Source organism: Xenopus laevis, chromosome 1S (genome assembly GCF_017654675.1).
Source record: "Xenopus laevis strain J_2021 chromosome 1S, Xenopus_laevis_v10.1, whole genome shotgun sequence".
In the NCBI taxonomy this organism is placed as follows: domain Eukaryota; kingdom Metazoa; phylum Chordata; class Amphibia; order Anura; family Pipidae; genus Xenopus; species Xenopus laevis.
This window is the reverse complement of record NC_054372.1, coordinates 76,271,175-76,286,252: the sequence shown is the minus strand read 5'-3', so window position 1 is coordinate 76,286,252 and position 15,078 is coordinate 76,271,175.

Sequence of the window (15,078 nt, the reverse complement as noted above, 5' to 3'; positions counted from 1 at the left end):
CATTACTTGTGGCATTTTTGGTAGAGGTTAGAGAGAGCAGGATAGTGAGAGATTTGTGTTTGACTTAGCTGGAGGAGTTTGTGTAGAGAGCTTTTTTTTCTGAGTGCAAGTGAAGGTTGTGGATTTCAGTTTACTGTTTTCCCTCTTCTGCTTGCCTGCTCACCACCCAATAGCCCTTTTTAGGGTTAACTGTCTTTATCTGTGCTTGTGTGGGTATTCCTTGTGGGTACACACTTCTGCTGAGGGGATTTAGTTGAGGGTTTTATTTTTTTCTCCTTTCCTTCCCTTCCCCCAAATATCCAAACCCTTATTTGTTTATTTTTTTTAGTTTAGTTGTGCCCACTATGACGGGCCGTGGGAGAGGGGTGGTGGTGGGAAGAAGGGTGGGTTCGGGAGGGGCGACCGAGGAAGAGGGCATGGTGCTAGCCGTGGGCATCCAACGCCACAACAGCCCAGCCCACGTGCCATGCTCAATCTGGGCACTGTAGCGCAGCACAAGCTGCTATCACAGCAGCTGCCATCACTGCAGCAGCAGCAACAACAACAGCAGCAGCAAGTGCCACAGCAGCAGGTGGCTTTGGGTCACAGTGGGGCAACTGGCACACGTAGGACTGCTTCGCGACCCATACGCTCGCAGCAGGCAGAGGCGGTGGTAGACTGACTGACCCAGGCTACCTCGTCTGCAGTGGGCACCAGTGAGCGGCAGGAGGTGGCATCACCTGCTAGCTCAGTGCTGGATGACAGCCCATCCCTCTTATTTGATCCTGAGGTGGACTTGGGCCCAGACACCCAGGATCAGGCAGGAATGGGGGGGCATTCATGTCTGATGAGGAGGAGGTCATATCACAGCCCACATCAGTAGGGGATATTGGGCAGGGTCCCCTAATGGCAGGGCAGCAGGTTGCTGGTATAGGGTCAGGAAGGGGGCTTGGAAAACATATAATGCTACAACCATTGTGTTTGTTTTAATTAGCTAGCTACTATTTTTGACCTGATGTTGCTGGTATCTGGACAAAAGGGGCAAGATATGCAAAGATGGAGGTGTGAGAACTTTCATGGCATCTATAACTGCACTAAGCTCTCCCCACGCAATTAGTTTCTCCCAGCCCAGCCACCACGGCCAGTTCAAGCAAGTTTTCTCGTCAGATCTTTAGAGAACCGAATCAAAGCATGCAAGTCTGTGATTAACATTGATTGTGACCTAGGCTCCCAGGGAAAAAGGAAGATTATTTCATACTTACCGAGATCTTCCTTTCCTAGACGGACTCCATGTCAGTACGTTACGGGATAGCCACTCCTCCCTGCTCCCATTAGAAGGAACCTCCCCAAGCCTTTAAAAGGCCAACCACACCCACCTACCGGCGTCTTTGTAACAAGCTCTTAAATTACCGGAAAAGAAAGGGCGGGTGTACTGACATGGAGTCCGTCTAGGAAAGGAAGATCTCGGTAAGTATGAAATAATCTTCCTTTTTCCCTAGACGTACTCCATGTCAGTACGTTACGGGACATAGCAAGTTAACATTATCCCATGGGAGGGAATATACTTTAAGAAGAAACTGTAATAAGGAAAGGAGTATCGCTGACTAGATAGTCCACCATCATGCAAACTCTTTACTTTAATATAGAGAGTCCAGGTGAAAACCCCAGAATAAGTTCACCAGGCTAAGAATAGCGCTATAGTATAGCCTATACTATAGAGAGAGAGAGAGCGAGAGAGAGGTTAGCCCACTGAGAGTGAGGAACAAGTTAGCTCACTAACCACCACTTCACCCTCCAGAAGAGAGAGAGAGGAAGACAGTAGTGTGCAAGGCGAATTCAGCAAGCTGAAATACTTACTCTCCTACTCACCAAAAAGCATTCATCACATGTATGCCTAATTTCAGTGCAAATTGCAAGGTACCTGTAAGAAACACTTGGTAGGAGTAAGAACCCAAAACAGACCCAATATAGGAATGATCTGTTTAGGATATATCCATAAATGTAGGTTATACAATGTACCCTGAGGTACCCAAGGCCAGTACCATAAATATCTTCATATCAGAATGCATGTTAGAAAACAGATCCTAAAGATCGGAGACAAGGGCACCTGAGAAAATAATTGGGATTAGAATTCCTTACACTGTGTAAGGTCCTGTGATGAGGCAGACTCAATTAACTGTAAAGAGCTGAGCAACTACAGTACCTAAGAAAGAGCCCCTGTTGGTTGACTCTAGTACTCTGAGAGGTATAACTGAATACCCCTAAGGTTACAGATCCCAATAACCCCCGTGCAACTAAAGGACTAATTCCAAGATTTATGGAGGCAGATTATATGCCATGGATAAATGTTTATAGTCACCCACAAACCTGTGTTCTTTCTACCCATAAGGGACCCATTTATATGTGGAATCAACTATACTACATATTTAATCCTTGAGGCTGACCCTAGAACTGGAGGGACCCTATGGATGTTCTAGTAAGTGTCAGAAGGGCTTCTGATCCACTAGAGTCATGCTGGGTCATATGCATCAGGAGTGGCACAGGAATGTGAATCCGAGAACAAACCAGGATAATAGGAGTGTTGTATCTGGAAGCTACCTGGACATTGAGCTCTGTGCGAATGTTTCAGACACAATTTTCAGCAGGTGTAAATGTAAATCCCCCTAGTATAGGGAACAATGTGACAGACATGGTCAAAACAGACAAAAAACACTTCCAACCTCCCATTTGAAGCTACACAAACCTGTAGGACAGATACATAAAATATCCTTAATTCATTCTCAATGAAATTAATGAATGGAAGTTGTAAGAGATTACACTCTACTGTAATGACTGCAACCGTCCCACTTAAGGGAAGACTATGATCCTGCTCAGGAGAGCCAAGTACATTCTCGGCCGAAGCAATAGGACAGGTAGCAACTGCAGTATGTAACTGTGAGGAGGAAAGATCCAAAACTGCTGGTGTTCCAAGAGGGCACAGACATAGAGAGGGAAAAAAAATTAACACTCCTAGGATGCCTCCATCTGCTGTCCAATCAATTACCTATCTGGTGTGGAAGAACAGCCGGCCCTGTATTCTAAAAAACCACTAACTAGGGGATTGAGAAATTGAAGAAAAAAAATAAATGGGCCCAAAATAAGTGCCTTCTGGACACGGAGCAGAAAACTTGGCCTTAAGTCACAAAGCTGCTTTGTTTTGCTGGTAGTATAAGCAGAATATCCCTATCCTGGGCCAGACTTGAACAGAGGTCATCTCTATTGACTAACAAGACACCTTGAGGACTCCTATAGCCTGAAAACCCTTGGTTTGAAATATATACCTTATGCAAATTCCCAGTGGCCTGATATGTATGTGTACCCCGTCTGTATAGACACCCTGTATTGGCAGATAAAATGTCCCATCTATCCTGACATTAAGAATATCAGTAGAAATAGTATAGGAATAACACTGGGTAGTGGCTCCCCTCTCTTATTTGTAGGAGGCGCCAAGGAGTCACCCTAGAAAATGGTAGAGATACATCTGGGGATCCTTCAGCCAAGCATAGAGAACTGTATACCTTGTTCTTCCTTAAACCTATGAATATGGAATTTCGACAGGTTGCACCCCTAGAAACAAGCCAGATGTCATGGCTGCTATAGTGATATTTATGGATGAAGAGTTCAAGTACTGATTGTTCCAGGAATCTTCATAAATACTATATGTTGTATAAAAATATAGGTTTATTGAGCCAACGTTTCTGGTTCCAAAAAAGAACCCATCCCAAGGACACAAATCATATATAGATATCTGTGCAAACATATATACACATTCATATACATGCCTTACTATTAAAATATATGCACCTGCCTATGGCCCTCTTATAGATGCAAACATATATGTTGCTTGGTAGACCAGTTGTATTATGGAGCTTATCCATTAATTGAGCATTTGTTCTGAAGGCAGTAGAATCCCCCAGCAGGATGTGGGCCATGGTGCGAGCATATATTAAAATGTGTGATAATATGTACCTCGGTCAGAGTCCTAAGCTCCTGGTTCTGGTCGAGCACAGTACCCGACCCCAGAGCTCGAGCTGAGTGGGTAGTAATAAACCGCACAATTGACTGGGCAAAGCAATTATCTGGTCCTCCATTCGTTCAGGCAGTGATCAGTGATACAAGGCTGCTGAATCTGGAAAAATTTACATTCAATGGTCCCAAAAGTAGTACATACCTGTGGTTATTGTTAACCCAGCAATCCTTATGACAGACAGGCTTCAGAACTCCTGTAGTGTTTATCAAGACAAAAATTAAGCTTACCTGCCATCAGGAAAAAATATTGCCTAGTGCAGTATAAAATTACATTCCCTGCTTAATTTATTAAGCCATATTTTATCCCAGGAACAATGCCATGGAATAAAAAGACATTCATATGTAGGTATTCCTATCAGTACTCATCTGGATTAAACTTGAATGTACCCCAGAAACAATTACAACCCCTTGTAATGCATAGTTTAGGTTAGCTGCAGTCAGAGCAAACCTATATCAGACCTTCATAGCCACCCAGTCCAGTGATCTACATCTATTAGAGCTACTGGTTCAAGGTGAGCAATAATTAGAGCATATCATACTGCAGAGAATAGGAGCATACAGATATGATCACAGCAACATGTAATACATAAAATATTAGCTACTGCTTAGGGCAAGCGTATATCTGGTCCTAGCCGTTCCCAGGCCTGTGCTTTACATACCTTAGGGCTACCTATTCCAAGTGAGCCATAGCCAGGGTATATACTGCAGAAGAAAATATAAGCACAGATACAATCACAGTAACATGAAATACATAGTTTCTATTAGCTGCTGCTTAGGGCAAGCATCTATCAGGGCCTAGCAACTGAAAAGGCCTGTGCTCTACATCCATTAGGGCTACTTGTTCCCCGAGAGCAATAGCCAAATTGTATACTGCAGAAAACATGTAATACATAGTTATGTTAGCTGCTGCTCATAGCAAGCATGTATCAGGGCCTAGCAGCAAGACAGATCTGTGCTCTACATCTCGCAGGGCTACGTGTTCCTTGTGAGCAATAGGGATGTAGCGAACGTCGGAAAAAAAGTTTGCGAACATATTCGCGAACTTGCGCAAAAATGCGAGCGGTTCGCGAACGGTTCGCGAACCCCATAGACTTCAATGGGAAGGCGAACTTTAACATCTAGAAAAGACATTTCTGGCCAGAAAAATGATTTTAAAGTTGTTTAAAGGGTGCAACGACCTGGACAGTGGCATGCCAGAGGGGGATCAAGGGCAAAAAATGTATCTGAAAAATCTGCCTGTGTGTGCTTGGAAGAGATAGTGTAGGGGGAGAGCTGTTAGTGATTTCAGGGACAGATGATAGTAAGTTTGCTGGCTAGTAATCTGCTTGATACTGCTCTGTATTGGAGGGACAGAAGTCTGCAGGGATTTGAGGGACATTTTAGCTTAGGTAGCTTTGCTGGCTAGTAATCTACTGTTCTCTTTAAACAACTGCCATACGTTGACCTTGTAGGCATTGTTTGCCCAGTTTTTTTGGACGCAGCCACTGAAGCACAGTTGCCAGAAAAAATATGCCATATAAATGCTGAAAATAGTCATTTTTCGCCATACGTTGACCTTGTAGACATTGTTTGCCCAGTTTTTTTGGACGCAGCCACTGAAGCACAGTTGCCAGAAAAAATATGCCATATAAATGCTGAAAATAGTCATTTTTCGCCATACGTTGACCTTGTAGACATTGTTTGCCCAGTTTTTTTGGTTGCAGCCACTGAAGCACAGTTGCCAGAAAAAATATGCCACATAAATGCTGAAAATAGTCATTTTTTGCCATATACGTTGAGTCAACGTATGGCAAAAAATGACTATTTTCAGCATTTATATGGCATATTTTTTCTGGCTCTGTGCTTCAGTGGCTGTGGCCAAAAAACTGGGCAAACAATGCCTACAAGGTCAACGTATACACTACTACAGCGGTGGATACGGATTACGTAAAATATATGAATGCTGCTTGAAAAAAGTGACTCCGGTGTTTTTTCTGGAGACGGTAATATTATGGATATTTAGACAGAATGGGAACAAGGTCACACAGCTCGATGGCGGGTTGAAGAAAACAGTGTGCAAATAATGCCTACAAGGCCAACGTATACACTACTACAGCGGTGGATACGGATTACGTAAAATATATGAATGCTGCTTGAAAAAAGTGACTCCGGTGTTTTTTCTGGAGACGGTAATATTATGGATATTTAGACAGAATGGGAACAAGGTCACACAGCTCGATGGCGGGTTGAAGAAAACAGTGTGCAAATAATGCCTACAAGGCCAACGTATACACTACTACAGCGGTGGATACGGATTACGTAAAATATATTATGGCTGCTTGAAAAAAGTGACTCCGGTGTTTTTTCTGGAGACGGTAATATTATGGATATTTAGACAGAATGTGAACAAGGTCACACAGCTCGATGGCGGGTTGAAGAAAACAGTGTGCAAATAATGCCTACAGGGCAAATAATGCCTAAAAGGTCAACTTATACACTACTACAGCGGTAGTAAAATAAAAAAAAGTAAAATAAAAAAAAATGAATATTAAAAAAAAAAAATTAAAGTTGGTGCTGCTGAACTACTAGGAGCAGCAGATTAGCACACCAGTCCCACTCCCCAACACTGCTAGACTAATAGCACTGGGCTCTTATAGTAGTAGTAGTAGTAGTAGTAGTAGTAAAACAACAAAAAAATAAATAAAAGCAGTCCTTACAAGGACTACTGTTATTGCAGCAGTCAGCAGATGAGATCAGAAGCAGGACAGCTGCCCACTGCAGCTACATACAGAGCACTGCAGTAGAAGGTAGATTACTAGCCAGCAAAGCTACCTAAGCTAAAATGTCCCTCAAACCCCTGCAGACTTCTGTCCCTCCAATAACAGAGCAGTATCAAAACGATTACTAGCCAGCAAACTTTCAACTGTCCCTGAAATCACTAACAGGCAGCAGCTCTCTCCCTACACTATCTCTTCAGCACACACAGGCAGAGTGAAAAAACGCTGCAGGGCTTCGGTTTTTATAGGGAAGGGGAGTGGTCCAGGGGAGAGCTTCCTGATTGGCTGCCATGTACCTGCTGGTCTGGGGTGAGAGGGCAAAAAAAAGCGCCAACAATGGCGAACCCAAAATGGCCAACGTCGCGCGACGTTCGCGAACTTCCGGCGAGCGCGAACACCCGATGTTCGCGCGAACAAGTTCGCCGGCGAACAGTTCGCGACATCTCTAGTGAGCAATAGCCAGAGCATAACCTGTAGAAAAAAATAGGAGCACAGGTACAATCACAGCAACATGAAATACATAGTTAGGTTAGCTGCTGCTTCGAGCAAGCATGTATCAGGGCCTAGCAGCCAGCCAGACCTATGCTCTACATCCCATAGGGCCACGTGTAACATGTGAGCAATAGCCAGAGCTTAAGCTGTAGAACAAAATAGGAGCACAGGTACAATCACGGAAACATGAGGTCCATAATTTAGATTAGCTGCTGCATAGAGCAAGCTTATATCAGGCCCTAGCATTCAGCCAGACCTTTGCTCGACCTCCATTATGGCTACCTGTTCTATGTGAGCAATAGGTAAAAATATAGAATGCAGAACAAAAATAGCGCAATACATATTATGGATTATCTGCTGTTTAGAGCAAGTATATATCAGAGCCTAGCAGCCCCCTCAGCACCCAGCCTGACAGTATACAATACTTGTCAGCATAAGAGAATGTTAGCCCAATTATCTATTTGTATAAGGGCTACTGGTTTCAGGCAGGCAACAAGCATAACCAGGCACAGTGCAGATAAGCATATGATTATATAGCATGCAAGCAGTTAGTTAGACTTTAGTACACTGCAGAACAGCATATGGACACACTCCTTACCTGCTACTCATTATGCAAGGCTGGAAGCAGACCCCTTAATGCCACAAATTCCAGGACACTATTGTTAACAGGAAAACAGGCCTCACAAGTTTACTGACAACAGCAGGACTTACCTGAGGCTGCAGCTTCCTAGCTTGCTGAGTTAGAGAGTGGGCGGGGCCATCTCCACTTGCTTTAGCTGGACCTGATTATACTCAGCTGGTGTCTGCACTCAGTGGGGGGTTGATTATACTCAGCTGATGTCTGCATAGGCAGGGAACCCAAAGCAACTGCGTAGGTTATACTGAGGCAAAGTGGATAATTAGTGTTGGTGCCTCCTGCACAGGCCCAAGTTTGCTATAATATGAAGCCTATAGCGCAACTTTTTTTTTTTCTTTTATTATTATTTTAACTACCTCCACCTTAGGAAAGTCTGTTGAGGAAGGCAGTTGGCCATGACCTGCCCCCATTAAAACAAAAATAAAACAAAGGTAACAGGGGGCAGTAAGGTTCAGGCCGCTAACTAATTAGCCTAAACTAACTGCCACCTCCCTCGCCCATCCGTAAAAATGGGGTGTAGGGGCCACATACACCACTGCTGCCGGACGCCCTCTGGGCAGGTCGGGAGGGCACACGAATGGGGGGACAAGCACCTGCCACCCAATGCTCTTGAGAGCAATACAGGAAGGCAACTGAAATACAGGCAGACAAGGAGTAGCAAACATTGCACCTCAGTGCCTTACCTGATTCAGGAGCTGAAGTTCAGAAGACTCCAGGTCTGAGGTAGTGTGCTTGGGGGAAAAAAGGTCCCATGGACCAAAACCCCTGTCCCTAGGACGCCTTTTGGGCAGGCCTAATGCTTTCCTAGGCATGAAAAGAGAAAAACAAAAATTTGCTTCTAATGATTGAGGCATTTGTTCAGAGAACAAAGCCAAGAGCATAAGAGAAGGAACAAAAAGACGCCGGTAGGTGGGTGTGGTTGGCCTTTTAAAGGCTTGGGGAGGTTCCTTCTAATGGGAGCAGGGAGGAGGGGCTATCCCGTAACGTACTGACATGGAGTACGTCTAGGGAAAATGTACATACACTGGAGAAAGGTAAAAAACATAGTTGCCTCTTATCAGCCACTTTCTCTCATTCTGTGCTTGATGTAACCCTGTTTTACATGAATTACCACCATGGGGTCAGGAGCAGGGATAATGCATCTGATAATACCTTCTACCCTGCTTTTGCCTGTTAATTTTACTTGCCCCCCTCTCTCCTGTTATCTCTATTTGGCATATGGGACAGCTCTAGGCAAGTACATAAGTAAAATGGTAGCTGGGCAGAGAAACTGTAAGTTTAGGAAGGGTGATAGCAAAATAATAAGTACAAAAAATAAAGAGAAAGACAACACGAAATGCAAAAGGCAAATGCTCAGGAAGAAAGGGAAGAGGTAGGTACGACAGTAAAGGGGGCAGAGAATGTTTATCTGGGGACATGGCAGTAACATCTAGTTGGCATTTGCAGTTCTGGATCTGTATATACATTGGGATCTATATGGGAAAATCTTATCATACTTACCGTGATTTTCTTTTCCTGGACTGTAACATGGCAGTAGTACTAATGGGTTAACCCCCTCGTCATGTGAAGGACAGGAAATTATCTCATCAAGAAAGACTCCCCTGATACGTCCTCCAATTTTTTTCTGTTCCGATGATCTCCCCTCAAGGGCTAGGAAGTGTTGCCCACTGCCATGTTACAGTCCAGGAAAAGAAAATCACGGTAAATATGATAAGATTTTCCCATTTCCTGGTCCTTCACATGGCAGTGGGCACTAACAGGACCTTACCAAGCAGTAAAGGATAACACTTGGGCGGGATAACGCAAAAATAATTTTATTCGTTCACAGTAGCTGCCTGAAGATTGGATCTTCCGAAGTTTGTGTGGCTTGCAGCCCAGATGTCCAATTTGTAAAATTTTATGAATGTGTTGACACTGGACCATATTGCAGCTCTGCACAATTCCTCCCCTGGAACTTGGGTATGGAAGGCCCAAGATGCGCAACCGCTCTTGTGGAATGAGCCTTTAGATTTTATGGGACTTGCACTGCACTAGCTTTGTAAGCTTCTGAGATGCACAATTTTATCCATCTGGCTATTGTAGATTTTGAAGTTTTACAGCCAGCCTTTGAGCCTGAAGTGATGAGAAGGATATTATTGTCCTTTCTAATATTTTTTATTCTGTCAAGATAAATCTTCAGGCATCTAACGACATCCAATTTATGCCATCGAGTTTCTTCCTCTGTCAAGGGGGAAGGAAAAAATACTGGTAGTACAATGTCTTGATTCATGTTAAATTCTGACACAACTTTTGTGATAAAATTTTCTGGAGTTTTCATGATTACACAATCATCCATGAATTTGAGGTGGCTGTCTGATGCTATCAGACCCTGAATTTCTCCTACTCTTCTAGCCGACGTGATTGCTAATAGAAAAGCCATCTTCCATATTATGTATTTCAGCTGAACAGAATGTGGTGTTCTTGAGATACAGATTCACTGGATTTGTTATTCTTGACACACCAATTTATGTATACTTCCCATATTTTATAGTATTTTTGGGAAGTGGATGGCTTTCTGGCTGCTAGGAGTGTGTTTATAGTCCTATGTGACAGACCTAGGTTTTCCATATTTAACCTTTCAGTCGCCATTCCATCAATTTCCAACTTCCCGGATTGGGATGAAGGAGAGGCCCTTGTTTCAACAGGTTCTGATGAACTGGGATATAGAATGGGGGAGCTTGAGCCATATTGAATAGTTGTGGGAACCAGATCCTTCTGTGCCACCAAGGTAAAATGTCAATTACTTCTGCTTTCTCCTCAATGATTTTCCTGAGGAACTTGGGAATCAAGGGAATCAGAGGGAATGCATAAGCCATCTTGAAGTTCCATGGGATTCTAAAGCAGTCTTGGGTCCAGGCTTGATTGTCTTTGAATCTGGAACAGAAAAGGGTTACCTTTTTGTTCTTTGATGTGGTCATCAGGTCGATTTCCGGCTATCCCAGAACCTCCACTATTTGGTTGAAAGTTTTTTGGTCTAGTTCCCATTCTCCTGGGTGAGGATTCCAACTGAGCCAATCCACCCATACATTCATTTTCCCTGGTACATGAAGGGCTGCCAATTCTGATATGTGTGCTTCTGCCCACTGAAAGATCAATTGTGCAATTTGAAGTAAGGATCTGCTTCTTGGGCCTCCCTGTTTCATCAGGTACCTTACTGTGGTCATGTTGTCGGAATTCACCATTACCGCCTTGCCTTTGATTTCTTTTTTGAACTTCTGGAGAGCTGGTCGGACTGCCATAAGCTCTTTCCAATTCGATGAACACTTTATTTGATAAGATTTCCATCTTCCCCAGACCGACTTGTGTTCTATGTGAGCTCCCCATCCCATCTTGCTTGCATCTATGGTCAGGTGTAACCACTGAGGTGACAGAAAGGATTTCCCTTTCAACAAATTCTGCTGCTTTTTCCACCAGTTCAGACTGATTCTGACTTTCTGACTGATTTGAATGAGTTGGAAGTTTTGAGTTTTGTTCCATTGTCTCAAGAATTCTGATTGAAGGGGTCTTATATGGTATAGAGCCCATTTCACAGCATCCTTTGTAGCCACTAACTTTCCAAGGAGTTGTTGGCATATTAGGGTTGTAGAAACAGGGGACTTTGTGAATTTGGTTACTAGATGATGAATTTCGTCTGCTTTCTCTGCAGGAAGAAAAATCTTGAAGTTTACTGTATCTAGATAAAAACCTAGATATCTTAATTTTTAAATTGGGATTAGGCAGGATTTCGCAGTGTTCAGGATCCTTGCATGATCTTGAAGGATCTTTGTTATGATTTTTGTGTGATGACTTAGAATTTGAGGGCATGAAGCCTTGATCATGATGTCGTCTAAGTAGGCGAAAATCTCTATTCCCAATGTTCTGATGTGTGCCAATAGTGGGGCAAGAATTTTTGTAAAAGTCCTTGGCGCGGTGGCTAGTCAGAATGGGAGTGCTGCATATTGGTAATGTTTTCCCAGTATACAGAACCTGAGGAATTTCTGATGAGCTGGAAACACTGGTATGTGTAAGTAAAGGTGGCCATACACGGATAGATCCGCTCGTTTGGCGATGTCGCCAAACGAGCGGATCTCCCTCCGATATGCCCACCTTGAGGTGGGCAATATCGGGCTGATCCGATCGTGGGCCCTAGGGCCCAACGATCGGATCCTAGCGTTCGCCAAACGGGCGGTCGGATCGCGGGACCGCATCAACGAACAGATGCGGCCGCGATCCGACGGGATTTTTAATCCCATCCGATCGAGATCTGGCCGACTTTCGGCCAGATCTCGATCGGGGAAGCCCGTCGGGGGCCCCCATACACGGGCCAATAAGCTGCCGACACGGTCTGTCGGCAGCTTTTATCGGCCCGTGTATGGCCACCTTAAGCATCCTTTAGGTCTATCCTTACCATCCAATCTTTTGGTTTTAACATCTGAGATATTGAAGTTGTCTCCATGCGGAATTTCTTTACTTGTAGGAATTTGTTTAATTCTTTTAAATTCAGTATGATTCTGAAGTCTCCTGATGTTTTTTTCCTGAGGAAAATTGGTGAATAAATGTTTCTTGTCTTGGAACTGGAACAATTACCTTTTCTTCCGGTAATTGGAGAATGCTCGATTTCAGGGCTATTTTTGCCTCTTGATCTTTTGGTTCTCTTGAATTTTGAAGGAGGGATATTTATGAACTCTAGGCAGTAACCATTCAAAATGATTTGCATTACCCATTCGTCTGAAATTGTGTGAGCCCAGACAGTATGAAAGTTGAGGAGTCTTCCGCCAACCTGGCACTGTAGGGCTCGCAAACCATCATAAGTTCTTTGTTTTTTCCTGCTTTCCTTCTTTACGCTGAAAAAACTGACTTTTCCCTTTCCAGTAATTCTGCCCGGAGAAATTTCTTCCTGGTATGTTCTTGCTTGTTTGAATGTCCCTCTTGATGGCCTTGATGGTTGTCTTTTGTCTCCCTGTCCCCTTCTATCCTGTGATAAGAAAGAGGATTTCCCTGCCGAGGCTTTTGAAATTATGCTGTCTAGCTTTTGTCTGAACAAAAGATTTCCTTTAAAGGGGAGAGAGTAAAGGTTATGTTTTGATTGTGTGTCTGCCATCCAATGTCTTAACCACAAGGACCTTCTGGCAGCAACTGCCAGGCTCATACCCCTTGCTGCCAGCATAACTCCATCTAAAGAGGCCTCGGAAACAAAGTCGTTTACTGCTTTGACTTTGTCCAACATTTTTAAGATTTCTTCTCTGCTGCTTTAATCTTTTAAGGCTTCTTCTATCTCTCGAATTCACATATTATTGGCTCTAGCCAGAGATTTAATAGCAATGGAAGGCTTACAGGACGTGCCTGCAACCAAGTAAGCTTTTTTCAAAGTGTAATTCTGTCTTCTTTCCATTGCGTCACGTAGTGATACGCCTTCATCTACCGGGAGAGTGGTTTTCCTAGCAACGCTTGTTATTGCTGCATCGACTTTTGGGGCTGTGTTCCAGTCTTTCACTTCTTCATCTTTGAATGGGTACATTTTCTTTATCCTTTTGTTAAGGTAAAATTTTTTGTCTGGAGAGTTCCATTCTTCTTTTATCATTTCATCTATCACTGTGAACTGGGAATATGACCGATTTTTTTGAGGCTGTATGAAACATTAAATCTTTGTCTTCAGCCATCTGTGTTGATGTATCCAGCTTTAATGTTTCCCTCATGGCTATGATTAGGGGTTATACAAGGTAAATGTTGAAGGAAAGAGCTTCCCTGTCTTCTGGAGGTTCATTTTTGGAAAAATCTGAATCACTTGAGATAGGAGAATTCCACAAGGACACATTCTGACTTGTTGTAGCCATCGATCTTCTTTCCAATGCGTGTGTGGAAACTTTTGACAAAACGTTCTTAGTAACTTTATTTACCATGTCTTGCATGGTTTGATCTACTGTTGATTTCATCCATTCCATGAAAGATGAGACCTCCTGTGAGCTAGATGGACCTGCTACTTGATCCAATCAAGCAAATTTTTTGTTTAACACTTCTGGTTTATTGCAGGAGAGACACTCTTTCCTAGAGGATTTGCTTCTCCCTTCACTTCTTTCTCTACCCTGATCATTTCTCCTTCTGTTTCAGGGGAATTCCTGTAAAACAGTGCCAATTGAAATTTTTAGTAGCATATTGAAAAGACAACTTTCTTCGGGCTCATTTTCGCTGTTCACTCACCCCCTTGAACTTGAATGCGATCGCCTGCCAGAGCTAGTAGCTGTTTAGGGAATAAGTAAAAATTATCCTCAGGCTGGTAAGGTATAAAAAACCCTCACTCACTGCATGAATTCCCTAGGGATGCACTTACTGCAGTGGCTTAGTCCCAGACTGGAGGCTATTGCTGCTGTTCCCTGTCGTTTTGTCCGTAGTAACAGGTTCCTTTTGCGGGGAGACTGGCAGAGCAAAGCCAGTTTTTTTTAATTTCCCACGGAGGTGACGTAATCTGCACATCCGCCTTTGACTGTGCTCCAAATAACCCGGTGTTTTACTGCGCATGCGCCCCATACGGAGCATGGCGCCGGCCTGCAACGAAAGGCCATGGCCCCAGAGGGGGGGCTCTGCAAGGACCGACAAAGGCATTACGCATGGTCCCGCAGCTTCAGTGGATAGAGCCCAGGATCCACCGGCTTCGGGGTGAGTCACACGATGAGGACAGGAAAAAATTAAGAGGACGTATCAGGGGCAGGAGAATCTTTATTGATGAGGTCATTTCCTGGACCAGGAAATATCCGATATGCACACAGTGTCTGTTTTTAAATGTTATTGGGGAATATTATCAAACATGGGTATTCCAACTGCATTGCCATGAAGGATTTATCATATCACCATGGGTAATGTATAGTGATGTAATAATTATTTTACAGCAGTTCAATTGTAGTGCTGGTTCTGTATACAGTGCCGTTTCTGTTCACATTGCAGCCCGAGGCGGCTCCAGTAATGCCGCCCCCCCAGCCTGATTACATTTCCAGGGGGAGGCAGCAACAGTAGTGTGGAGAGCGCAATTGTGCTCTCTCGCCCTGGTAAAGCCGGATTTCCGGATTAAAAACTGGAAATTTGGCTCTTAAAGGCACCAGGAGTGGCTTTTTGCCACCCCTGGAAACCTAGCTG